At 43.0% G+C, this 24,058-nt stretch overlaps 1 long non-coding RNA gene across 2 annotated transcripts; it reads right to left on the bottom strand.

Moving 5' to 3' along the window:
- Window positions 1-711: 711 nt before the first annotated feature.
- On the bottom strand, window positions 712-23,641 carry LOC144988360 (uncharacterized). 2 transcript variants are annotated; one of them, XR_013652244.1, is made up of 3 exons: window positions 18,822-23,641; window positions 18,564-18,665; window positions 712-2,600 (listed from the first exon to the last, which is right to left on the bottom strand). It is a non-coding gene; the product is annotated as an uncharacterized LOC144988360 (long non-coding RNA). The 2 variants fall into 2 exon arrangements; XR_013652243.1 differs by lacking the exon at window positions 712-2,600 and having other exon boundaries at window positions 17,881-18,665.
- Between the last annotated feature and the right edge of the window lie 417 nt (window positions 23,642-24,058).

Below are 24,058 nucleotides of genomic sequence, written 5' to 3'. Positions count from 1 at the left end.
CCGATTTCATTTCACACCAAGCGAGCGTTAAGCGAGGCAAAGACGGGAGCAGCGGCGTGCACGAGCCGGCTGATTGTTCAGCCTTTTCAAGTGTTTTTCCTGTTTTTAATTCACAAACCTGGCAACCCGAACACTGAGTCCAAATTAGAAAAACACAGAAGGTAATTACAATCAAGCAAGTGGCTAACATGTCTAATCAAAGGTGGCTCTAAGGGGGGGTTGGAACAAACAAGGGAATGACGACGGAGATCTGACTCAGACTGAGTGATTATAGCTCCTGCACCATCTGGATGAGTCATCTGCCCATCTTCATCGCTCCATACCAGGCCGTTACAACCATCATCTTCATCGCCATTCGCTATGCTGCAAGCCCCCCCTTTGGTTAACCCTCCCTTCAGATTTATATGGACAGAACTTCACCAACTTTGCTTCAAAATCAAGTCAATTAAAGCTTTTAAAGTGGAGGCAGACAGCCCCCCCCCCCCCCCCCCCCATGATAATGACTAACCCTGAGCAGATGTTCCAGCAGGAGGAGCAGAAGCTGAATATTTACCACTGTTGGAATTTACAGAGGAAAAAGCCAAATGAGATCTTTTCTGACAGAAAGCTCAACTCACTGGCAGCACTCGCAGATACAGACACATGTTTATGATATAAACCATCATGGGGGGGTCAGCTTCAACTGGATGCAGCCAGCAGACCCTCCAACCCTCAACAGGGGCACTGCTGGGTGCTTTAGGGCCCCCCCAAAATTCAGGATGATTGTTGTAGAAAAAACATTTCAATTTTTTTTTTTTCAATAACATCACAACAAAAAGAGGAAAAAATTCTGAATCAGTACAGATCAAAAATATAATCAGGTCCAAGAAAAAGAAAAAAACAGAATTAAGATTTAAATAATTGTTCTTTTGGGCCCTGGACCGCCGGATCTAAACATTTTCAATTGACTCTAAAGAAAAAAAGAAACATATTATTTTTTAATCAATATGGACTTAAAATGAAAAGTCCCAGATATCATATGACAGCTTCCACATCCAACTTAGGTTCAGAATTTACAGCTATTTCATTTGTAGCCACCTCTTTTTAAAGGGACCAAAAGTAATTGGAGAAATGCAGCTCAGAAAGAAAGAAAAAAGGATGCATGGGCTCTTTTCTCATTAACCTGTCAACAAACTAGGCAGTTTTAGGGGTCTGGAGTTTATACCAGGTTGCATTTGGAAGTTGATGCTGAGAACACATAACATGAAGTCAAAGGAACTGTCAATGGACAGGACACAAACCATCCAGAGGCTGAGCAAAAACCAAGACATTTATCTCAGATATGGCAGAAATGTTGGGCCAAGTCAACAGTTTGGTGCATACTGAGAAAGAAAGACTGCAGTAGTGAGCTTGGGAACTTAAAAAGGCCGGGACGTCCACAAAAGACAACAGTGGAGGATGATTGCATAAGACCCACAAACAAACAAGTGAAGACAGCTCCAGTTGAGGTCTGGAAAAGCATCACAACGGCGTTTAGTGATGCCTTTGTGTCCCAGACTGCAGACAGTCATTGCCTGCAAAGGATTCTCAAACAACATTTTATTTAAAGTTATGTTATTGTGTCCAATTACAGTTGAGCCCCTAAAATGAGGAGCAATTGCAAATAAAACCTATAATTTCTATATGTCAGCTATATATCATATATTTGTGTTCAACCCCTTGAATTAACCTTAAAGCCTGCACTTCATTTCTGTCTCCATGGCCTACAGAAGCCAAATCATTAAGACTGTGTCACTGTCCAAATATTCTTGGGCCTGACTCTACATTTAGTGAGAATTAAACCAAAAATGTCATTTTAGGTGAAAGTTAAGCTTAAAAGATAAAATTCTAAACATTATGGATCTAAAGCGGGTAAAGATGTCACAACAAAAGGCCTTTTCCAACCATAAACAGAGTCAACTGAGCTTAAACTTTAACTTTTGTGCTACGATCAGTTCTGTATTTGTGAAAAATGCTGCACCTAATTTTGAGTATTATCATCAAATGAAAATGTGAAGATGGGTGACGACGGTCTGGACTCTTTATGTGGTCAAAACAAGAACAACTAACGACAGGAAGTAGAAACGGAGAAATGACCACAAACACCTGAAGCTTGGATTGTGAGCAACATGAAACATCCAGATCAAAACGGATCTGGATCTGCCTTGATGGGCTTTGGATGAATCTCCCTTTGCTACCAAAGACTTTGTTTTCTGTGGGACTCAAACAAACAACATCAGAGCTGTTTACGAGTCCCGTTCCCTTAACTCATTTAAAGTTTCATCATGTTCAATGAGGGTTTCCACCTGAGAGGGTGAGTTTCTGACCTCAGCAGAGCGCCGTCCAGCTCTTTACACACATTTCCCGCGTGAAATCCGAGGATGATAGGAATTAGTTCCTGCCTCCTCGACCCTCCCCTCTTCATCCTCTTCTCCATCTTCCTGTTCGGCTGCAGAGGCTGAGGGTCCTTTGAGGGCCCATCTGTTGTGCTGTAGAAGCTTTGGCACCCCCGCTGCTCCACTTGGGCCAAATGATTAGGACACCGTCCAGGGGAAGCACCTTGGTAGGCTCCTTCAGGATGCCTGGCTCCACAAAAGGCCAGAAGTAGAGCCAGTAGGACATCCAAAGCTGCAAATCTGAACGCATAAAAAAGACGTAAAAGACTTTCCAGCTGCAAAAAGCAAACGATAGGAAATTTGTAGTGTTTCTTTAACTCTGCTGATGTGTGAAAAGTGACAGAGCAGACAAGGTCAGTGTGGTGATGATCCTCCAAAGCTCTTCCTCATTAGGAAAAGGCCTGATGCCACATTAATGGCCTCTGTAATTGCAGCGTTTATTTCTTTCCAGCTGTGACTAACAGAAAAATCAAGAACCGAAAAGACATTTTTCATCATCATGGGTGAGGACGCCCCAATGACAGCGTGTTTAGAGAAACAAATGAAGTGGGGGCCGCGGCGAATCACCAAACAGAAGTGACTCTGCAGGCATATTTCTCAGAGGAGCTTTGAACCTTGAAATCCTGACTTTGCTTCAAACTGTGCAGGCTATTTGCTTAGAAAGCCCAAATCTATGCTAGGAACGGAGAGAAAGGTCTGGTAGGAGATCGGTTCTGTTTGGAACCAACCCATTTCCCATCATGCCTTTCTTGCATGCTCTCCTGCTAGCTTAAAGCAACTCCCAACTTAGTGGTGCAGTAAAATAGGCGAGCAATATCAGATCAATCCAGCCGTCCAGTTCAGATCCAGATTACAGCTCAGACCGAGAAAACAAAGACAATCATGGAATTGTTTGTCTGTAAGTGGATGCATCAGAATGGAACAGAGCAGGGAGGTTGCGGCCCCGCCCAGCATCATTTCTACGTCACAATTACTTTTTTTTCTTTTTTTTCCCAACAGCTTCTGATTCACAATGATTTGAATAAATAAATACTCCGAAACTCAACTTTAATCTTAATTATTTGATTATATGTCCTTTATAATCACAAAAATGCTACAAGACCATGATTAAAAACACAATTTTCATAAGAGGAGCGAAGCGGCTCCTCCTGAGGATTCTCAGTTTAGATGCTCAAAATGTATAATGTTGCAATCATCTCAGCATGATCTTCTAACAAGTTAAATTTCCTTTTTGAGACTTTCTTCATTTCTTGGCTTTGAAAAACAGTTTTCATTTTATTTCCATTAAGGTTCGCAATTCCAGACTGCTTCCCAGCATTAATTGTGTCAGAGCGAGTCACACAGGAGAACCAAAATGCACCGACTGGAACCTCCACAGAACTGCATTAACACAGACGTGATGATATAAAAAGGAAATTCAAACAAACTGATGATGTACTTTCACTGAGAACTTCACATTGAACAGAAAGTCTGGAGATGACCCACAGCTCTGGTGTTAAACTCAACTGTTTTCTGCTCAGGGTGAAAACTCTTCTGTACCACGGCCAGCTTCATCATCATCCAGAGGATCTGAGTCCGCTTTAAGACTCGATCCATACGCACACCTCTGCCTCTAAACCAACAGCTGATTCCTGCTAATGAAACAGAGACTCCGCATGTCTGAATGTAAACACACGATCATTTAGCACAAGGTTTATCGTTTGCTGCATCCTCCGGTTAAAGTTTTTCTAGATCAGTGGTTCCCCGGGCCGCAGACCAGTACCGGTCCAAGAGAACATTGCGCAATATTAGAGCGGTTCGTGGTCTGACAAAGGTTGGAGACCTATCTAGATCTTAACTCTGTGCCGAAGAAAGAGCTGGTGTTTGTGTTTCATGAGTGAAAAGGTTCAGCTGCTGACGGGAGAAAGAAGACGGAGCCTCCGGAGAAGTAAATAATTCAATAAGGAAGGAAAAAATTAAGCACAGAAATAGAATAATGGTGACCTCAGAGCCGTCTGGCAAAAAATGAGATCTCTGCTTTCCTGAAAATCAATACACTAAGAAGACTGAAGGACTGACGTCTGAGGATGACTGCAGCGTTTTGAGTCCTGCAGAGTTTTCCTGAAAGTTTGTTTTTCTGCTAAATGGATGCAGTAGGCGAGTCGTAGTAGACATGTGTCACTGCTCACCTCAAGGCTGATCTTATGCTGGCTCGGCTCAAATCCGACAGCTTTACAACTGGTCGCTGTTTATTTTTACAGAGGTGTCACATGTCACAGCTTTCTGAGCATGTTTGTCCCCAAAGCTGGGCTCTCACATCTCTCTGCTTACAAGCTTTTGGCATCCTCAGCCTAAAAATACACCCATCCATCAGTGTCCCGCTCCTTTCCTTTGTGAGCCACTACCTACTGGCAGTCAGTCAAGCTCCAAGACTGTTTCCACCCAAACACAACCTAATTCTATCTGCATAAGTGACACCTTAGCAGGAGGAGGACAATGAGAGCTACCTGAGGCTCAACCAACTTTAAAAGATGGAAAGATGACCACTCTGGGCTAAGACATCACAGAAACGGCAGTATAGGAGGAGCTGAAAACTTTTATTTACACATCTGAGTTCATCTTGGAGTTTCTTCATTGTGAGTTACAATTAAGGGGAAACATTTCATTCTTATATTTTGTTGCTGCTTTAGGTCGGACATGCTCAATCTTAAGCCTCCCCGTGTTGTAAAAGTGTTCACTACGACCTGTCGTCCACAGCATGACGTCAAAATCAAATACATGAACGTTTTCCCTCTACAGGCTCATTGAGCGGTACGATCTTGGTGTTTTTTCAGGGACCATCTGCGTGTCCCGTACAGGTTTGACCGTTCTTCGCTCGCAGACAGCCTGTCTCCACTCGAAAGGGTAGTTGGAAGTGATGCAACACTCACACCGGGCTTATGAGGGGCGTTCAAGAAACATGAAAGTCTTGGTTTTATAAAATTCCAGCCAATTTCTTCTCAATGATAGCTTTTCAAATGTTCGTCACTTCCGTGAATGAAAAAGGTCGCCATCCGTAGGTCACTATCAAATCTGATTTCCTGACTGGTCAAAGTTTGACCTGGTTTAACATGTTCAATTTCGTTCAATAGATGCATATAGAGCGGTTTACGTAGACTTGTCATTGAAAGCGGTTGCTTGAGCGCGGGAGGTATCAATGTAACTTCAGGCTTTACAAAGAAAGAGGAGTTTGCAGTTAAATCTACAAAAAACAACCCTGGCCTGAGCAAACAGGCCGACAAGTCTGACTGTTGCCATTTAGAGTTGATGAGAAAGACGTAAATACAGATAAGGTGGGTTTCAGTCGAGAAAATGAGCATGTGCCCCTCTTGTGCTGGGCTCACTCCACGGTGGTCATCAGCTCCGGCTGCACAATCAGTGAGGAGCAGCAGGGTGTCGTCTGAACGCCGTCTGCAGATCAGCGTTTTCATCCAGCTAATCAGACTTCGCTGCAGCTATAAAAACATTTCTCTGTCGTCCCTCAGCTCCACAATCAGGTGATGCGTTTGAGTGCTGCTGAAAAAAACCTGTTCTTTGTTTTATTTCGATGATAACTTTGAGCTGGAACTGTGTTTCCCCTGCAGAAACCCTGACAAAGTGCTCGGCGTGCCGCAGCTCTGCAGCCGTTTCTGAAAGGAGGTTAGGCTTACAAACGCGTGAATGTCCTCAAACATCAAACTCTTCTCCCTTAGACAAGCATGCATGCAGAGCGGGTGCACAGATTATGCATTAAGTCATGGTTCCTCAGCTCCAGCACGTCTCCAGTCACACAATGTAGACAATAATTCACGGGTAAACATCCAGCTCTGCAGACATTCTCCCTCTTTTATCCTCTTTCATCTGAATGCTGAGGGGGTGGAATATTTTTTCCTTGCAGATGCTGCGTACGTACAAAGTGCCATCATCTCTATTGTTTCCCGTTGATGTAGTGCCTTTCCTCGGCGCCCCCCCCAAGTCAAATTGCACTCCAAACAAAAAGGTGGCGATGCTCGCGCTCGTGTCGGGACTCTTTGTTGAGCAAGTGGGAGTGAGATTGGCTACGGGCAGAAAAGAAGCAAAGGCAGCGACTTACAGGGGAGCCAGCCCTGTTAGAGCAGGAAAAAGAGCTGGGGGGTTCACACTCCCCAATCCTTTTACTGAACCTGAATGAGAAGGTGGAATTCATCTCTAATCTTAGAAATAAGGCTGCTGTTTGGTTCTGTTGAGGCCACAAGCCGGTCCAGCTGAGACACGACTCATTGATCATATTATAATGATTTTTGAGTTTGAACTCGGTGAAACCTGCAGGCGAGACACATAAATGAAAATGTTTCTTTGCCTAAACAGCAGATAAAGATGCAGAAAAAGTCTCAGAGATCTGAAAAAGGCTGTGGCTTTTCCAGAAATCTCACACATTTTCTAGACTCCCACGTTTGATGACAATGAGGGAGAAGAACATCTTCAAATGTTTGTCCGTTGGAGGCAATCTGTCACCAAAAAGAGCAGAAATGGTTTTAAAGTATTTCTTTAGGACCCTTTTGGTGTGTTTAACATGTTCTTGTGGCATTTTCTGATGAAAGAGGACATTTATAAGGAAAATTCCGATGAAAAATACATTTCTGATTTTCAGACAAGCAGATCCATGAACGTCTTTGTTTTCCTCGTCTGAGCTGGAATCTGGATCAGAACTCTACGGCTGGGTAGCTCTGGTATTATTGTTGCACCACAAATGCTAGGTTAGGGGTGTGAGGAGCTGTAAGCTAGCGGGAGAAAGTGTAAACAAAGGGATGATGGGAAAGTGGAGGGCTTACTCCACACAAACAGTCCATCACACAATTCCGAGGTGAATTTCTTTTTTTTTTTTTTTTAACACTTTATTTAAAGATTTTCAATTTTTTATAGAAACACACATACATATAAAAAACAGCTTTAAAACTGTACAGTCGTAGAAGATTAAATAAGTAAGAACTAAGTATATACATATATACGTACATATACAGGCCTATAAAATTGAGAGTAACATAAAACCTGCCAACCAGTGGCATGTGAAACACAGCTTACTTATAGATTCCCTTAGTCAAATTTTTATAAAACAGACAACACCGACAGAAACCCAAATAGGAGACAACTAAAATAGACCAAACATACTCTTATAGGGTAATAAACAACAACAAAACAGAAAAAAAAAAAAAAACACTTATATACACATACACTGCAGCTCCCTCTTAAAACCGCTGATATATTCTTTAAAACCCCTTACCTCATGTAAATGGCAGACCCTCAATATATGTTATGAAAGGTGCCCACATTTTATAATATTTGCCTGTTGAGCCCTGTATGTTATACCTGAGGTATTCCATTTGTAAACACATCATGGCTTCTCTCACCCATTGGACAAAGGAAGGGGGACGTTCATCCTTCCACTTCACTAGAATTAGTCTACGTGCCAGGAGAGATAGAAAAGCTGTTGCGTTCGTTTGATATGAGTTTAGTCCCTCTGTGTTCGGGAGAGCACCAAACACTGTTGTGAATGGATTGGGATCAATTTTCCTCCCACACAAATGTGAAAATGTTTTAAAAACAGAGTCCCATAGCCTATCTAAGGCAGTGCATGACCAGAACATGTGACTCAACGTAGCCGGTGAATGGTTACATCTTGGGCATCGATCGTCACTGCTGTTGTATATCCTTGCCAGCTTAGCCTTCGTTAAGTATGAGCGATGAAAAACTTTGAATTGTGTCAAACTGTGTCTAATGCAGATAGATGTTGAATGTATGAGGGTAATACTTGTGTTCCAGATTTCCTCTGGAATCTCAGAATTCAGGTCTAGCTCCCAGGAGTGTTTCAACTGACTTAGTGATGTGGGGTCAATGTGATGTAGTTGATTATATATTTGCGAGATCTGACCTCTGGTGGTGGGTTGAGACTGCAAGCAATTTTCGAGAGTACCGGGGAGTGGTTGTATTGGATAAGTGGTGAAGTGTTTCCCTGCAAAACTACGGACCTGTAAGTATCTAAAAAAATGAGACTTGGGGATATCAAAATTTTTACAGATGCTTTCAAAAGACATAAATGAACCATCAACAAATAAATCAGTAAAAAAAACTATTCCTTTTCTCTGCCATGTTTTAAAACCAAAATCATTTAGGGCAGGTGGGAAAAATGGATTGGAGGAGATTGGTGAGTAAATGAGAGTCCGCTGAAACCCAAAGTGGCGACGGCATTGGAACCAGATCTTAAGGGTCTTTATAATCACTGGGTTTCTGAAGCTCATTTTTTCAGTTATTGGCAATGAGGCACACATAAATGACACTGGGGATGCGGGGAGATCAGAGGTGATTTCCATGGTGGACCAAAGGGGTCCTTTGTTTTCTTTAAAAGTGCGGAGCCAAATTGAAAGTTTTACAATATTTGCTGACCAGTAATAATATTTAAAATTTGGCAAGCCAAAACCACCTTCAGATTTAGAACGTTGCAATTTGGACCTACGTATTCTTGGGCATTTTTTATTCCATATGAATGAAGATATGAGTCCATCTAACTTTGTAAAGAATACCTTAGGTAGAAAAAGGGGAATCATCTGGAAAAAATACATAAATTTAGGCAGAACTGCCATTTTGATCGTGTTAATTCGCCCCGCTAAAGAAACTGGTAAAGCTGACCATCTGGCCAGATCTGCCTTTGTTTTCTCCAAAAGTGAGGAAAAGTTGTATCTAAAAAGAGTATTATAATTATTTGTAATTTTAATTCCAAGATAAGCAAATGATTTTTTTTCTACTGTAAGTGGAAATTTTGAATAATCCCAGTCTCTTGCCAGTTGGTTAATGGGAAAAAGGATACTTTTTCCTAAATTCAGTTTGTACCCTGATAAAGATCCAAAGGAGCTAAGTAGTTCTAACATCCTCGGAATAGACTCCTCTGGGTTTGCGATGTATAAAAGTAAGTCGTCAGCATACAATGAAGTTTTATGTACCTCCCCACCCCGACTGATCCCAGTAATTCCCTTGTCTGTTCGTAGGGCTATAGCCAGCGGCTCTATTGCAAAATCAAAAAGTAGTGGGCTCAACGGGCATCCCTGACGGGTGCCTCTATGCAAGGCAAAATATTCGGAGACGGTACTATTGGTGCGAACAGATGAGAGGGGCATTGAATACAACGTTTTAATCCAGGATATGAACCCTGAGCCAAAGCCAAACTTGCGCAGTACAGCCAGCAGATATCTCCACTCCACGCAGTCGAAGGCCTTCTCAGCATCGAGTGAGACAATTAGTTCTGGAACATCAACAGAGTGGTCGGAATATAAAATATTAAACAAACGCCTGGTGTTAAAATATGACTGGCGGCCAGCAATAAAACCTGTCTGGTCTTCGTGAATAACACTGGGGGCTATTTTCTCCAGGCGAAGCGCTAGGACTTTAGTTAAAATCTTGTAGTCCACATTAAGTAGACTAATTGGTCGATATGATTCGCACTTCTGGGGGTCCCTGCCTTTTTTTAACATTACTGAAATCGTGGCTTGGGATAATGTTTGAGGCAGTTTAGAAGTTGCATGGATTTCTGCAAACACCATGCAGAGTAGAGGGGCAAGTTTGTTAGCAAAGACCTTGTAAAAGTCTGAAGGAAATCCATCAGGACCTGGAGCTTTGCCATTCTGTAATGAACCAATTGCCATCAATATTTCAGCCACAGAAATATGTCTCTCAAGTGTCTGTTGTTGATCTGATTCCATCGAAGGAATATTTAGTTTTTCCAAAAAAGCTTCAATTTCATCGGAATTACATGTACTTTGACTGGCATAGAGATTTTGATAATAGTTCTTGAAAGCTGTATTAATTTGTTTGGGATCTGTCACTACTTGAGTTGAGTCTGTTTTGATCTCTGTTATTGAATGATTAGAAATTGATTGTCGCAGCTGGTGTGAGAGCAATCTGCTTGCTTTTTCCCCATGCTCATATACCCTTTGCCTTGTTCTGAGCAGTAACTTCTCTGTTGCTTTAATTGATAATGTTTCAAATTCAGATTGTAGCAAAAGCTTTTGTTTATATAAATCAGGTGTTGGGTTGCTGGCGTATTGCACGTCTAGATTTGCTATGAGTTCGGTTAATTCCCTAAGTCTCTCACCACACTTTTTGTTCTTCTGAGCTGTAAAAGAGATTATTTGCCCGCGTAAATATGCTTTAAGAGACTCCCATATTAGAGTTTTAGAAACATCAGGTGTGTCGTTTATTTCCAAAAAAAGATCAATGTGTGAGGAAATATATTTACAAAATTCTTCATCTGATAACAAGGTTGAGTCAAGTCTCCACACCCGTTGTTGCGGGGCATGAGCCGTGGGAAATGAAAGGTCCAATTGCACAGGAGCATGGTCCGAAATAACAATAGCATGGTATTTACAATTAATGATCCGAGAAGTAAAAATATTATCCACCAAAAAGTAATCGATCCTTGAGTATGAATGATGTACCGGAGAAAAGAAAGAGTAATGTTTTGCTGATGGCTCAGTAATACGCAGCGGGTCAGAGACACCATAATTTTGAATGAATGTGTTGAGAACAGAAACTGATTTAGGTGTCGCTGCTGACTGACGTGTGCTTGATCTGTCAAGAATCGGATCAAGAACTAAGTTTAGATCCCCACCCATGATGAGGTGATGAGTGTCTAAACCCGTTAACTTTGCAATCAAGCTTGTGAAGCTTGTAACCAAAAGAACTGGGGTGTTATACAATTTACCAGCAACAAGAACAAAACGACCATTAGCATCCTGAATCACATTTGTACAGACAAAGGAAAGGTTTTTTTTAATAAGTATGGCAACCCCTCTTGCCTTTGTGTCAAAAGCAGAGTGGTATGTCTGTGAAAAAGAGCTATGAGATAGCTTATGAGCATCAGCGGCACGCAGATGTGTTTCCTGGAGAAAGACTATATCTGGTTGGAAATTCAGCAAATGTGTAAAGACTCTCCTCCGTTTGACCAGATTATTAAGACCCTTAACGTTCCATGTAAGAAATGTCACTGAGTTGGGCCCCACTGTTTGTCTTAGATTAATACGGGCAGCCATGTCTACTTAGGTTTCATCTTCTCATAAGGGTGCACACCCACACAAGGATGAGGTATATATACTTGGAGCTGCAACAAGAAAACAAAAACAAAAAAACAAACAAAAAAAAAAACAACAACAACCTACAAACCAAAAAAAATAACACAGAGACTAAACACATTAAACCCGAATCTCCCCCCTCCCCCCCAATGAGCTGGTGTACCATGTAAACCTGTCCAACCACTATACTCACCAACCACAATGCTCATAACAGAAAATACCTAGGATACAAAATATTCCCATCTAACAGAATCTAAACTAAAATGTAACAAACCTCCCTCTCCAGAACACTCTCCTTCATTTGTCTCAGTCTTCCTGCTAGTTGTTGTGCACCAGATATTTCTGGGTGTAGTCTTTGGCTGCAGCAGGGTCCAGGAATATTTTCTCACCCAAGCTTGAAGAAATTCTCAGCCTCGCAGGGTACAGCATCCCATATTTCACGCCCTGGCATCCTCGCAGCAGCTCTTTAACCTCTTTAAAGGCTCCTCTTCTCTTTGCCACTGTGGCTGGGAGATCGGGAAAAATAAGGATCTTGTTGCCATCATACTCCAAAGACTCTTTCCTAGCTGCTCTGCGAAGCACATCCAGCTTTTCTTGATAATAGTGAAACTTCACTATAAGTGGCCGGGGTTGCTTTCCTTTGGCCGGGGTGGACTGCAGTCCGCGGTGCGCTCTATCCAGCGTGGGGGCCGAATCCATGCCCAAAACATCCTGAAGTAGCTTAGCCACCGAGTCAACAGGCCGCGTGCCAACTTCAAACTGCTCCTTTACCCCGAGAATGCGAATATTGCAGCGGCGTTGCCTTCCCTCCAGGTCCTCTGTCTTCTCCGTCAGGGTTATCACAGTAGCTTTTAAGCGGCACATTTCTTCTTCCATGTTCACCACTCTGTCGGAGTAGTTGTTTGTAGCATTCTCCAAGCTAGCTATCTGGGCCCGATTGTCAGCAATGCTAGCCTCCAGTGGACTTAGCTTAGCACTGAATTCGCTTCTCAGACCTTCAAGTTGATCTTTGAAATCCCGTCGGAGCGACTCCATATTTTCGTTCAGCATTTGGCATTTAGATTCAATTTTCGTGTCCAGCGAAGCAATCTTAGCCAGTACTGTTTTCTCCGAGTTCGTGATAGCATCCATTAGCTTAGCCATATCCATTGACCCGGGGCTGCTCTCGGTAGCTTTGGCAGTCTCTGACTTTTTGGTATTTCTTGATCCAGACATCACAAATGAACGTCTTCAGTTCGGTCTAAGAGAGCGTTTCTGGAGATGGTGGATCGGTTCAGGACGTTAGATGTTTATTATTTAACCGAAAAATCGGGTATTTCTGCGGAGCCACAAGGCTAAACGTCTTCACATGTCGTTGCTCAAACCACCTCTCCGAGGTGAATTTCTATTGAACTCTCTGCAGAAACTATGTCCTAGAAAATGACACAGATTTTTGGATTAAGGTTAAAAAGGCAGAATCATAATTAAAAGAAACAGGGAACATTTTTGGAATAGATGAAAAATATGATTGGATGAGACGTTAAGGTCTTGATGCTTTTCCAAGAGGCTTTTCAATTTCGAGAAAAGCTGAAAATTGGTGTTTCTGCTTCATTTTTTTCATTAACATCCATCTATTTTTTATCCAGACAAAGCAAAGATGCCCAGACTTTCCTCTCCCCGGCCACTTCTTCCAGCTCTTCTGGAGGACCCCGAGGAGTTCGCAGGCCAGCTGAGAGTCTCTCCAGCGTTTACTGAGTCTTACCCGGGTCCTCCGCCTAGTGGGACATAACTGGAACACCTCCCCAGGGAGGCGTCCAGGAGCCATCGGGACCAGATACCTGAGCCACCTTAACTGACTCCTCCTCCAGAGGAGGAGCAGTGGCTCTACTTTGAGTTCTCTCCAGGTGACAGAGCTCCTCTTGTCCAAGGGAGCATCCAGCTGCCCTACAGAAGAAGCTCATTTTAGCCACTTGTAGGCACCTCTTTCTTTGGGTCATGACCCAGAGCTCCTGACCAAAGGTGAGTATTGGAAAAAAGATCAACCAGTAAATCGGGAGCTTTGCTTTCTGACTCAGTACCCTTCTAACCACAACAAACTAGTAAGCACATGGCAGTGACCGCCGCCGCATCGACCATCCTGGATGAGTCTTCACGGATGAGTCACCACAAGTGTTCCTGTGTGTCCAAATGACTTTTTTTTTAATCCAAATTATGTGTCTACTTTATATGCAGTCGGTAATCATCACAAGCGGTGCTTTATGTCTTTTTTTTTTGCCCGTTGAGCTCTCACAACTCTTCCAATGTTTGGTCTTCCGCATTTTATCCCTTAATGCTTCAGCATTGAAACATTTTCCCCGTTAGGTAAAAGAACAAGGTTTCAGAAGTAGCAGGTTTCTCACATGACCCTGAAGAACAAGTAGGTTCTGCTTCCCGTTAGTAAGCCGGTTCATTTTTCCTTCACTGGACTGATGAGCAGAGGACTGAGGCAGACTGAAGGTTTACCTCACCTGTTGGGGAGACTCAGGTGTCTGATCCAGTTCTGTTAGTTCAGTCTTGGATGCGCAGATGAGACCAAAGCAGAAATAAAAGCACTTTTTCACTCTTCCTTCAATGTCTGAAAACTGAGGGATTTTCAGGAACAGGAAGTTTAAAGACAGATTCATCAGATTTGACTCGTTTTCAAAGGTTAGATCAGAACCAGCAGGCGGGAGACTGTCAGCAGGGGGTGGACACCAGGAACCCCATGAGCCAAATTCCTTTTTACTGGAGTTAATTACGGCAGACTAATCTAACTCTTCTGAACTCATATTTATCCCTAAATCAGCCTCAGCAAGGACGTCCTCGGTAATTACTCTGTAATTCAGATTCATGGGAGCAGGTGGAGCCTGCAGGCACCTGCAGCGCTGCCAAAGGAGAACCAAGGAAATCGGAGTCAAAAGTGAAAGAAAGTCAACCGCGGGAAGAGATTTGGAGAGATGATTGTTGAGGAATTCATTTGGGTGTTTCATTAGAGGGAAGCTTAGAAAGAGAAATTCTGCTGAGGAAAAATATTCAAACGGATAAAAATGAGCCCATAAGGAGCAGCTCCTGAACACAGTAGACAGTAAATTATAAGAATATTAGGTTATTAATCCTCTGGTTCATATCTGAAATGGAATTCTTCCTCTTTTAAATCTGCTGAGCTGAACTAACGAGAGAAAATATCTTCATTTGTTATCGTTAGTTTGCTGGTCACACATGCGGCTGCACAGCTAAAATGTACACAAGGCTGTGAAATGTTCAGCCACCTCTCCTGATTCCACCTGTTTTCCTCTTATTGTGGTGAGAATGTCTGCTTTTAAAAACTAAGGATAAAAGTCCAAATCCTGGTTCACCAAATGTCTAACAAATAATTCACACCCGTCTTTGCACGGATGCAAATATTCTGACCTCTTCCTGAATGAGCTTCTTTTACAGATGCAACACTCAAAATAAATCAGTTTGACACGTCGTCACATTTGAGACACGGTGGAGTTTCTCAGCTCATGCTATAGACCTTTGATATTGTTCTGCTCCTTGTCTGATAACAAAGAATTCTATTCTATTCTACTCTACTCTATACTATTCTATTCTATCCAAATGAGATGAGAAACATGGACCTGCAAGCCGTTACATCCGATGTGGTTTCATCCTGATTTGAAGATCAGCTCAGAGAATCTGCTTTTCCACAGAAAATCAAGCAAGTTTTTCTTCCTTCCTCAAACTGTCTTTTCGCTTGCACCCCCCCCCCCCCCCCCACACACACACACAGTCAAATGAGGAGAGGGGGTTTGTTACAAAGCATCAGGGATGTGATCACAGAAAGACCTGTGGAATCACATCCACCTGAAGTGTCGGCGACACACTTGTTCTGTTTATTTGCATTTAGATGGTTTTCACCTGCAGACTTCCTGAGGGGAGGGGGGGGGGGGGTGGGATTGGAATGTCGTGCAGATGTGCAGCAGGAGCCTCCAGCAGCCAGAAGAAGAGGGTCTTTAACAAGATAATGGGGATCGGGGGGGGGGGGGGGGGGCACAAAAAGGGGGGGGGGGCAGTTTACCACAAACAGCTCCTGCTGAGACGTCGCTGACGACTAAGTGATGTGACAAAAAAAAAAAAAAACATCAGTCTCATGATCCCTCCTCAAAGACAAGCACCCCCCCACCACCACCACCACCCCACCCCATCAATGATGCCAAAGCATGGCCGCTGCTGCTGTGGTTACCTGCCGGCGTCCGTCACATCAGAAAGGACCTTTGACTGCAGGGATTAGGGGTAAAAGCATCATGTCAGGACCTGGGGTGGGGGGTGGGGGTGGGGGAGTTGCCGGTCATCAGCAGCATCCACACAAAGCATATTTAACCACAAAAGAGGTAGAAAGCAGCCAGCAAATAAGGACGGGCTGAACATTTCTGTGGCCTTGACAGACTTAAGTAGCCAATTACTCGATGGGGAGCCTTTCATCAGTTACTTCAAGGAGGCAGAGCAGATAATCACCACTGTTAGTCCCCATTTGATGTGACCACAGCCACCTATTACCCCATAGCCTGGGAGCACTGAGTGCTGACTGTAGGGAGGGGGGGGGGGGGGGGGGTGCGTCTTCTTCACCCTCGCCCAAAAGTAAAGCAACAGAAGATTCCTCCTTTGAAAACAGACAAACCACCAACTTCCACTGTTCTCCATCATCCTCCATCACTTTCATATGCCGAATGTCAGAGGACGCTCCCCTGTTCCATTCACCGCCGGCATCAGCAACATTAAAATAGAAAAGATGACTTTTGGGACGTTAGTCCTGCTAATCAGCTCTCTAATTGCAGGCAATTAACTGCCAAGGGCCTGCAGTGTCACCTCTGCTCCAGCCGGTCTGCAGAGGAACATCTGACACGATAATCATCTGGTTCTTTATGTCCAGTTTCTGCGTATTTTTAAAGTCACTTAGGCTCTTTCATACATTAAACATCATGAGCAAAACAGGGAAACGTTTAGCTTCCCGCAGCTTTTATTTACGAAACTGTTTGATCAAAGAGACCGATTCATCGAAAATATATGGAACTGCTTAAATCCAGCATTCCTGAGGTTTTTGTCACAGAAAAATCTATTTTCAAATCACTTAGCTTTCGAAGGGGAACATGACAGAAACTTCACATAAAAGAGTGGAACGGACCCAGAGGTCAGGAGCAGGATTTCATCTTTCTGATCAATGATTCTGGCGAAGAGCTGAAACGTTTCTGATCCACACAGGTGGAAAGGGCCAGGTGGACTGGAACGTCAAGAAGGGGGTCATGAGTGCAGAGCAGACTCTTCCTGGAAGGGGCGGTTCTTCACTTTGTGATGTCACAATGTGAGAACTCGCTCGTTTTCGTGGATTGGGGGGGCTGATGCTCAGGAGCAGGTCTTTCGAATATTTAGAAATACATGAATGGATCAAAATACTGCTTTATTTTTGTTTATAGTGATGAATGAGCATTATAATACACTTAAAAGCTAAAAAGGATTGATTTGCAAGATATGGATCCTTTGAAGTCATTTTAGTGAAACAAATATGTACTGAAGGCTGAGACTGTTGTGACACGAAACCCAAACATCCTAACCAGGAGATTCTGAAACCGCAGACACCGTCGATGTTCTATGAAGTAATGTGGGAAGAAATAAGTAATTCAGAGAAATGACATGAAAGCGTTTGACAAATGGAGTTCAGATGTAAACAAACAGCACAGCGGTGGTCTGGGCTTCATTTTTCATCCATTTCATGGTGTTTGACTCCACTTACACACGGCGCTGCAGAGAAGCAAACACTTTGTGTCGTGCAGAGCGGATGTCTGCGCCTCTGTCAGGATCAGGTCAGGCGTCTGAAAGCAGATTCCTTCGGGGTCGTGATCGCTCAGCGATCATTTGATGAAAATCTTTGAAGGGTCAGCAAACCCTCAGTTCAGGAGGGAAACAAACCAAAAAGAAAAAAATGTCAAGCCATTTCTGTTGCCTGAATTAATTATAAGTCTCGCTCTGATTGAAGAACACGATGACGATGATGAGGAGGAAGACGCCATCCGTGCCTCTCAACGTGTGAAGCTGCATAAAGAAGATTTTCTCTTTTGTTCACAGTTATTTGATTGTTTCTTCATGCATCTTTTAGTTCATTACAAGCATCTAAATTGCTTTTTATTCTGTTTTCTTTGGCAAAAAGTAAAAGTTATAATCAAAAAAAATAATCTCTTTTTTTTGGAAAACACACAAAAAAGAAAACCTTTAATTTACTGTATCTGCACAACATGGACACTGTGGTTACTATTTAATTTTTGGGAACAAATGTTGTTTTTCTTAAAAGACTTGCAATTACCTGTCACCAAAAAAACTGGAAAAAGCAAAGCTGCAAATCGTTGATAGACATTTATTTTTAGAGCACAATTACATTTTTGGTGGTTTGTTCTGGTCAGCATTGTCCTGCAAAAGCAGCTTTTGGTCATCAGGTCGACCAGTTCAGAGCAGAAGATGTGAAGGTAAAGAATTGGAGATAAAAAAACATGAGAAGCTGAAAACCACAAAGACGTTTCCGGATGTTCACAGCAAAAATGAGAGACATCAGGAGAATTGAGCATTTGCAGGGATGGAGACGTCCCTTTGAGCTACAAAGGTTATGGAAACTAAATGAACTTCTGAGGAAGGAACTGAAAGGTCAACAAGTAACTCTTTCAGGAGATTTATCCTCCATTTGCTCCTCTGAGACAGAAGGTTTGAGGATGAAGATGTCCATCAACAAAGAAAAAGACTGAAAGCTGTTTTTTTCTCACACTTGTGCACACTGTGCAGGTAAAAGGAGAGCATTTTTGTCAAACACTATAGCTCCCATGGACTGTGGAAACAATGGACCAATGGAGGTGTGACATCAACCACAGAAAATGCCTTACCTACGGCTGGATGGAGACTACTCTGAGGAGTACAACTTTTCCTAAGTAACTAAGTAAATGTAACTTGTTAAGCTTCAAAAACACAAACCACACCAACGCTCAAAGCTTAGAAATGGCTCCTTCATCTCATCCGTTGCTGATTCCCAACGTACCATCAAATCCAGGATTTAGTGTGACATCACTTTTATGCGACGGACCCAGGTGAACCATAAAGGGGGGCGGGCGGGGTCAATCTGGACCAAGCCACAGTCAACCTGCATGGAAATAAAACCAAAAAACAAAAAAGGACCTAAAAACAGAGAACCAACCACAACTGTATACAACCCCCCCCCCCCCCCCCCACACACACACACACACACACACAGTGAAAAAACCCAAACAGAAGTGTTAAGCACAGGTGAAGGCCTCACTTAAAGTGGGGGGTCCCTGCATGAAAATGACCACGGCGAGCGTCGACCACGGACGACCTCCATTCAGGCCAACATGAGAGTTGAACAGGAAACAAAGACGTTTCCTCTGGAAGATGAGCCGGCTCTGATCAGAGCTTCCTTCATCTGAATCTCCTCATTGGTCCCATGAAGTCACATGATCGGATTTGTGGTTAAATAAGACGCTTTGATCTCATCAGGTGGGAAAAAACAAAACGAAAGGCTTGTTAGAAATTAAATGACAAATTGAAAATTTGCTGCGTGACACAGAGTCTGTATATGAAATCAATAAATCATAAAAATATTTTTGCTTCAATTTCCTCCTGCTTTGTTGTGAAGATGCAAATGAGAACCTAGAAACAATCGCTTTATCCTCCTTATCCGTTATGAGCTCCTAGGATGAATTCAATTTATGCACAAATTTCCTGTAAACACAGAGACTCCTGCTCAAATGACTGTGCTTTACATATCGTCTATACACAAAAAGCAAAATCATTCCGTCAGCTGGGAGCCGCTCCAAGCGTACACGCATAAAATGAAAAGTTGTCTAAATGCTACTGAGATGATCCCCTTTGGTCTTTCCACAGTCAGATATGAAAGTAAAGAGGCACATTAGAGTCGCAGATGTTGGTTTTTATGAAAACTAAGCCATAAAAAACATCACTAAGCAAAATTTATTAACCAGAAATGCGCGAGAAGATGAAAGTTTTTAAGAAACCCTCTTTTACAAGTTTTCTTTAAACAGTTGTTGGATGGTCTTACTGATTTTCCTTCAGCTGCTTTAAGCTGCTTTAATGCAATCATCCGGTGCAGCGAGTAAGTGCGTCTGCTGCTCTAAAACTCATTGGTTTCACTGCATTGGTGTTGAACTCCACAAAAAGTCTCAGAGCAGGACAAACATTCCCAGACAGAACAGAGCTAGTCTGTCCAAACTGCCCATCATCCTCATACAAGTACAGCCAGCTGTTCCAGAGGACTCAGTTCTCCTGCCAGGATTCAGCCTCGGCGAAGATGTGGAACCACGGACGCCATCCTCAGATCTGCTGTCGTCAGTGTCTCCTCTGACAGCGCGACGCGGCCTAACGAGACGTTTGTTTGCCAGGCAGCTGTTCACAATAAAACATCGAATGCGAAGGCACAAAAAGTTTGACAAAGAAACTTTGTGGGAAAAATGACAAGCTGAAAATCGAAGAAACCTCGACTCCCATAATGCACCACGCCAGGCCTTTGCCAACGTGGGATGGTCCACTGCAACACTTTACATAAATCAACCTCTGACATGTCAAAATTATGTGAGACGTTTGAAGAAAAACAAAGTAAAACTACTTCCAACTCCCCCAAAGACAAACACAGAGTTATCAGGATGCCTCTAGTGGTCATTTTAGGAACTGCAACATTTAGTTCCTCACAATGATCACAGCAGAAAAAGCCGCTGAGAAAGAAGCCAAACATTTTTAAAATTAGAATAAATTTTTATAAATGACAAAAACTGAGTAAGAAAATCGTCTTATCTTGAAAATTCTAGTCACTAAGACATGTTTTCTCTTATATTAAAGTTCTTTTGAGATTGAAAACATGTTATTTTTGCAAGACAGAAAATAAGACATTTTTTCTTAAATCAAGGGTCTTTTTACTTTCCCAACATTAGGTTTTGCAGTGTTGTTGCATGAAACTCTTTTCTTAGCTTTGCATGCCTGTTCATAGTTCATGTGAGACATGAACCTTTGGTCTGAAACTGAAGTCTTTGAGCTCTGAGCAGCTAAACTTCTACACGTCTGGTGAAGATCTTTGTCTTTAAGTAGGGGTGACTTTGAGGATTTTCACACTGAGTCAAGAAAGTTACAAATCAACGTTTTTGATCGATTCTTTCATGTTAGAGACACAAGAACCGTCTGGCCTGTTTGCTCATTTCCCCTGTTCTGTAAATGAATGACAAATGTTCAGAAATTCAGAGCATCACAACAACTAAAGCAGCTAAAGCTAACAACTCAGAAAGAAAACCATCCCATAATAAACCCTGGATAAAGGAGTACTGAGCAAGGTGAGGGGAGGATGCAGGACAGGTGAGACTCCACCAACGATGGAGGGAAACCCAACATCTTAAAAAGTCGTAGATGTTGATATTTTATGGACTGCACATTGGTGTAGTGGTTAGCACCATCACCTGACTGTTGGAAATTCCTGGTTCAAATCCCGACTGGGTCTTTTTTTTGTGTGGAGTTTTCATGTTCCCCTAATGTTGTGGGTTTTCTCCAGCTTCTACAATCCAGAACAAACGAAAACATGCTATATTGATGATTCAGAATCGATTTAAATGGATTATGGTTCATATATCATATTTGAGGAATAACCTGCAATAAAGCAACGGAAGAACATTTGGTCTCACAGGAAGTGACGACTCCATATCTGTGCTGGGGGGGGGTTGACAGCCGGACGCTTTCAGGATGCTCCCACTAACAAGTATCATTGATTTTTGGCTCGCATCCGACGTATGTGCTTCAAAACGAGTCCTTTAGGCTGACGGACGGTCGTCAAACATCTTTGGAGGCCTGAGCTCCTAACCGTGTTAGCTCCTCATCACCTCCTTCAGTTCCGCTCCTCCTCCACCAAAACTAAGAGGTCGGCTTTCTATTGAGCAGCACGGTGGGAGTAAAAGACGAGGAAAACACGTCTCTAAATTCAGCGAAAGAGGGAAAGTATTTAAACCAATAAGAAAAGGTTTTTGCTCCGTTTCTAATTTGTTTTTTTGTTTTTTTTGCAGTAATACTGATTAAAGTTAATTAATTATTCCAAAACATTATCAAACATAACCAAAAAGATGTACAAGAGAAACATGAGGGGAGTTGCGTTTGTGTCCCACTGCAAAGGAACCAAAGTGTTTGAAACCATGAACTGAAAGGCCTTCAGGATTTTCTGAGGGAGTCCACGTTGACTTTAGGTGCAGTTGTTGGTTTTTATGCAGCATCCAAAGAGTTTAGTTCCATCAGCTCACATAGTTTCCATCTTCTTCTGCTTCTTTCAGGACCTCCTGGAGGAGTCCTTGTTGCATTCTTGGACTCATTTTGGTCACTTGCTCCTTCTTCCGTTTTCTCCATTTGTGGGTTTCTCTGCAGCCCCAACGCTGCAGAAACATCTGTGAGCATTTCAGGCTTTTCCATGTACCCCTAAATGGTTTTAGGAAGCATCTCCACATGTTTCTTCATCACGCGTCTCGTCATTTTACAGGTGTGGCCTGAAAAGCTCATGTTTGCTTTCCAAGAAGCAGAAAGAAGGAAACTTGAGAAAAAGGCAAAAACCTCCTTTTACGCTCTGTAAACTTTAAAGCTTTTCTACTAAAATTATTTTGAAAAGATCCATTTGTGGGGCTTTTCAGTGACCAACATGTGATCCGCCTGAAAGCAGCAGCAGAGCATCAGCCCAATCTGGACAGAAGTTCACAAAGAGGTGAACTCCTCTTCCCATTGAAAGGATGTGAAATCCTTCAGATCTTTAAGTGCTTTCCATCACAGCAGCGACACCGCGACCCCCTCCTCAGCTCAAGCAGAGATGGAGCCTCTTCTTCAGGAGGAATTTCAGTCCCAGACGTCTGGAGATGCAGCCGTTTGAAACCTCCTTTGTTAATCCGCCCTCATCTCACATTTAGAGAGGACTCACGTCCTCGAGCAAGGATTTAAAAAAAAAAAGGGAACAAAAGTGGAAGTAAAAGTGGATAATTACAGTTGATCTTCTGCAGCGTCCCCTCTGGAAAAACGGGTGACACTTCAACCAGTTTCCTTTGAGCAAACTGGCAGGTTTCTATTGTCTGGATTCAAAAGGAAGTGCCAAGACGAAGCGTTTTCCTCATCTGGATATGAAGCAGCATGAAGACATGCCTCCAAAAGAACAGAAGTTTTCATGAAGTCATTTCCTTTTCTCTGTAAACGTTTCATTGTGATAAAACTGTGAGCTTAAAGTGAGAAATGATTCTGATTTAGTTTTATTCTCATTTTCTGACAAATGAATCACATAAACGAAGGTCTGAGCTGAAACGTTGTTTGCGGCTCTGATGGTGAATCCAGGCCTTATGTCTCAAGTCTTCATTGTGAGACACTTTCTACAGAAAAACGACATCCAGACTGGACGTCCGAACCAAAATATCTTTCCAGCTCTGAAGTTAGGGTTAGGTTAGATCTCTCTCTCTCTTGGGTCTCTTCTTTACTGCAGCTGCTAGCATCCTCTGAGTTCAAACACAGACTCCTGTCAGTAACCGGCTTGCAGCACAAACCGCCGAACCAAAGTAACACGCGAAAAGTTTTGTTCCCGCCGCTCAAAACTGGAAATCGACCTATAAAGTTCTAATAAGTCAACTGTCCGGTTAAAGATTGTAAAGCGTAACATATCCGTCATTCTCTTGTTGTTTTGACCCGCCATCATAGTTCCTGACCAATGACTGAAGACATTTTTCGTCACATGGTTTTGTTTACCAGCATTGGTCCGTAACAGAACGGTCTGCTTGATGCCAGTCTGAACACAGACCAAACGCCAGGTTCAGGACAAAGGATTTTTCTAGTTTGAACACCCCCTCACTGACAGACCAGCTGCTTTGACTGTTTCTGGATTAAAAAACCGTGAATGCATGTTCTGTGTACACACGGGAAGAGGTGCCCGGTTCTGGTACCAGCATCCTGGCACCACGGCGATTGCAGCAGAGGGGGTTGCATGTCGGCCTGAAATCCCAACGTCTGATAGCGTGTCTGGAGACCAGCAGCTCCAGGAAAAACAGTAAGAAGAAAAAAAAACAATTCCAGGAAGGGCATCTGCAAGGCCAATGGCCGATGGGGGTGGGGGTGGGGGGCTGCATTGACTCCCAGCTCTTCTTTTTTTTTTTTTTCTTTTTTTTTTTCCCCCCGCCGCAAAAATGTCCACATGTCAACATGCACACAAAACAGATAGTGTTCACGAACGCATACCTATGCCTTTAAACCAACTAGTGTGAAATCTTTCATTCATTCAATCATGCAAACTATTAGTGCAAAGGTGAGCTAACACCTGTGCTCAGGTGAGTGTTTATGTTCTTCTAAAATGGATGGTGGAACGTGACAAGAAGGAGGAGGAGCGCCCAGCCACTCCCACACCCAGACCCCCGCCGCAGCAGCAGCGGCAGCCGGAACCCCCCAACGCCACACGGCAGCAGGCAGGGGACAACCGCCCCCCGGGCGACCAAATCCGCCACCCGGGCG

Source organism: Oryzias latipes, chromosome 20 (assembly GCF_053564925.1).
Source record: "Oryzias latipes strain Hd-rR chromosome 20, Olatipes_Hd-rR_3.1".
NCBI lineage: Eukaryota > Metazoa > Chordata > Actinopteri > Beloniformes > Adrianichthyidae > Oryzias > Oryzias latipes.
This window is presented reverse-complemented; position numbering and strand designations above follow the sequence as displayed.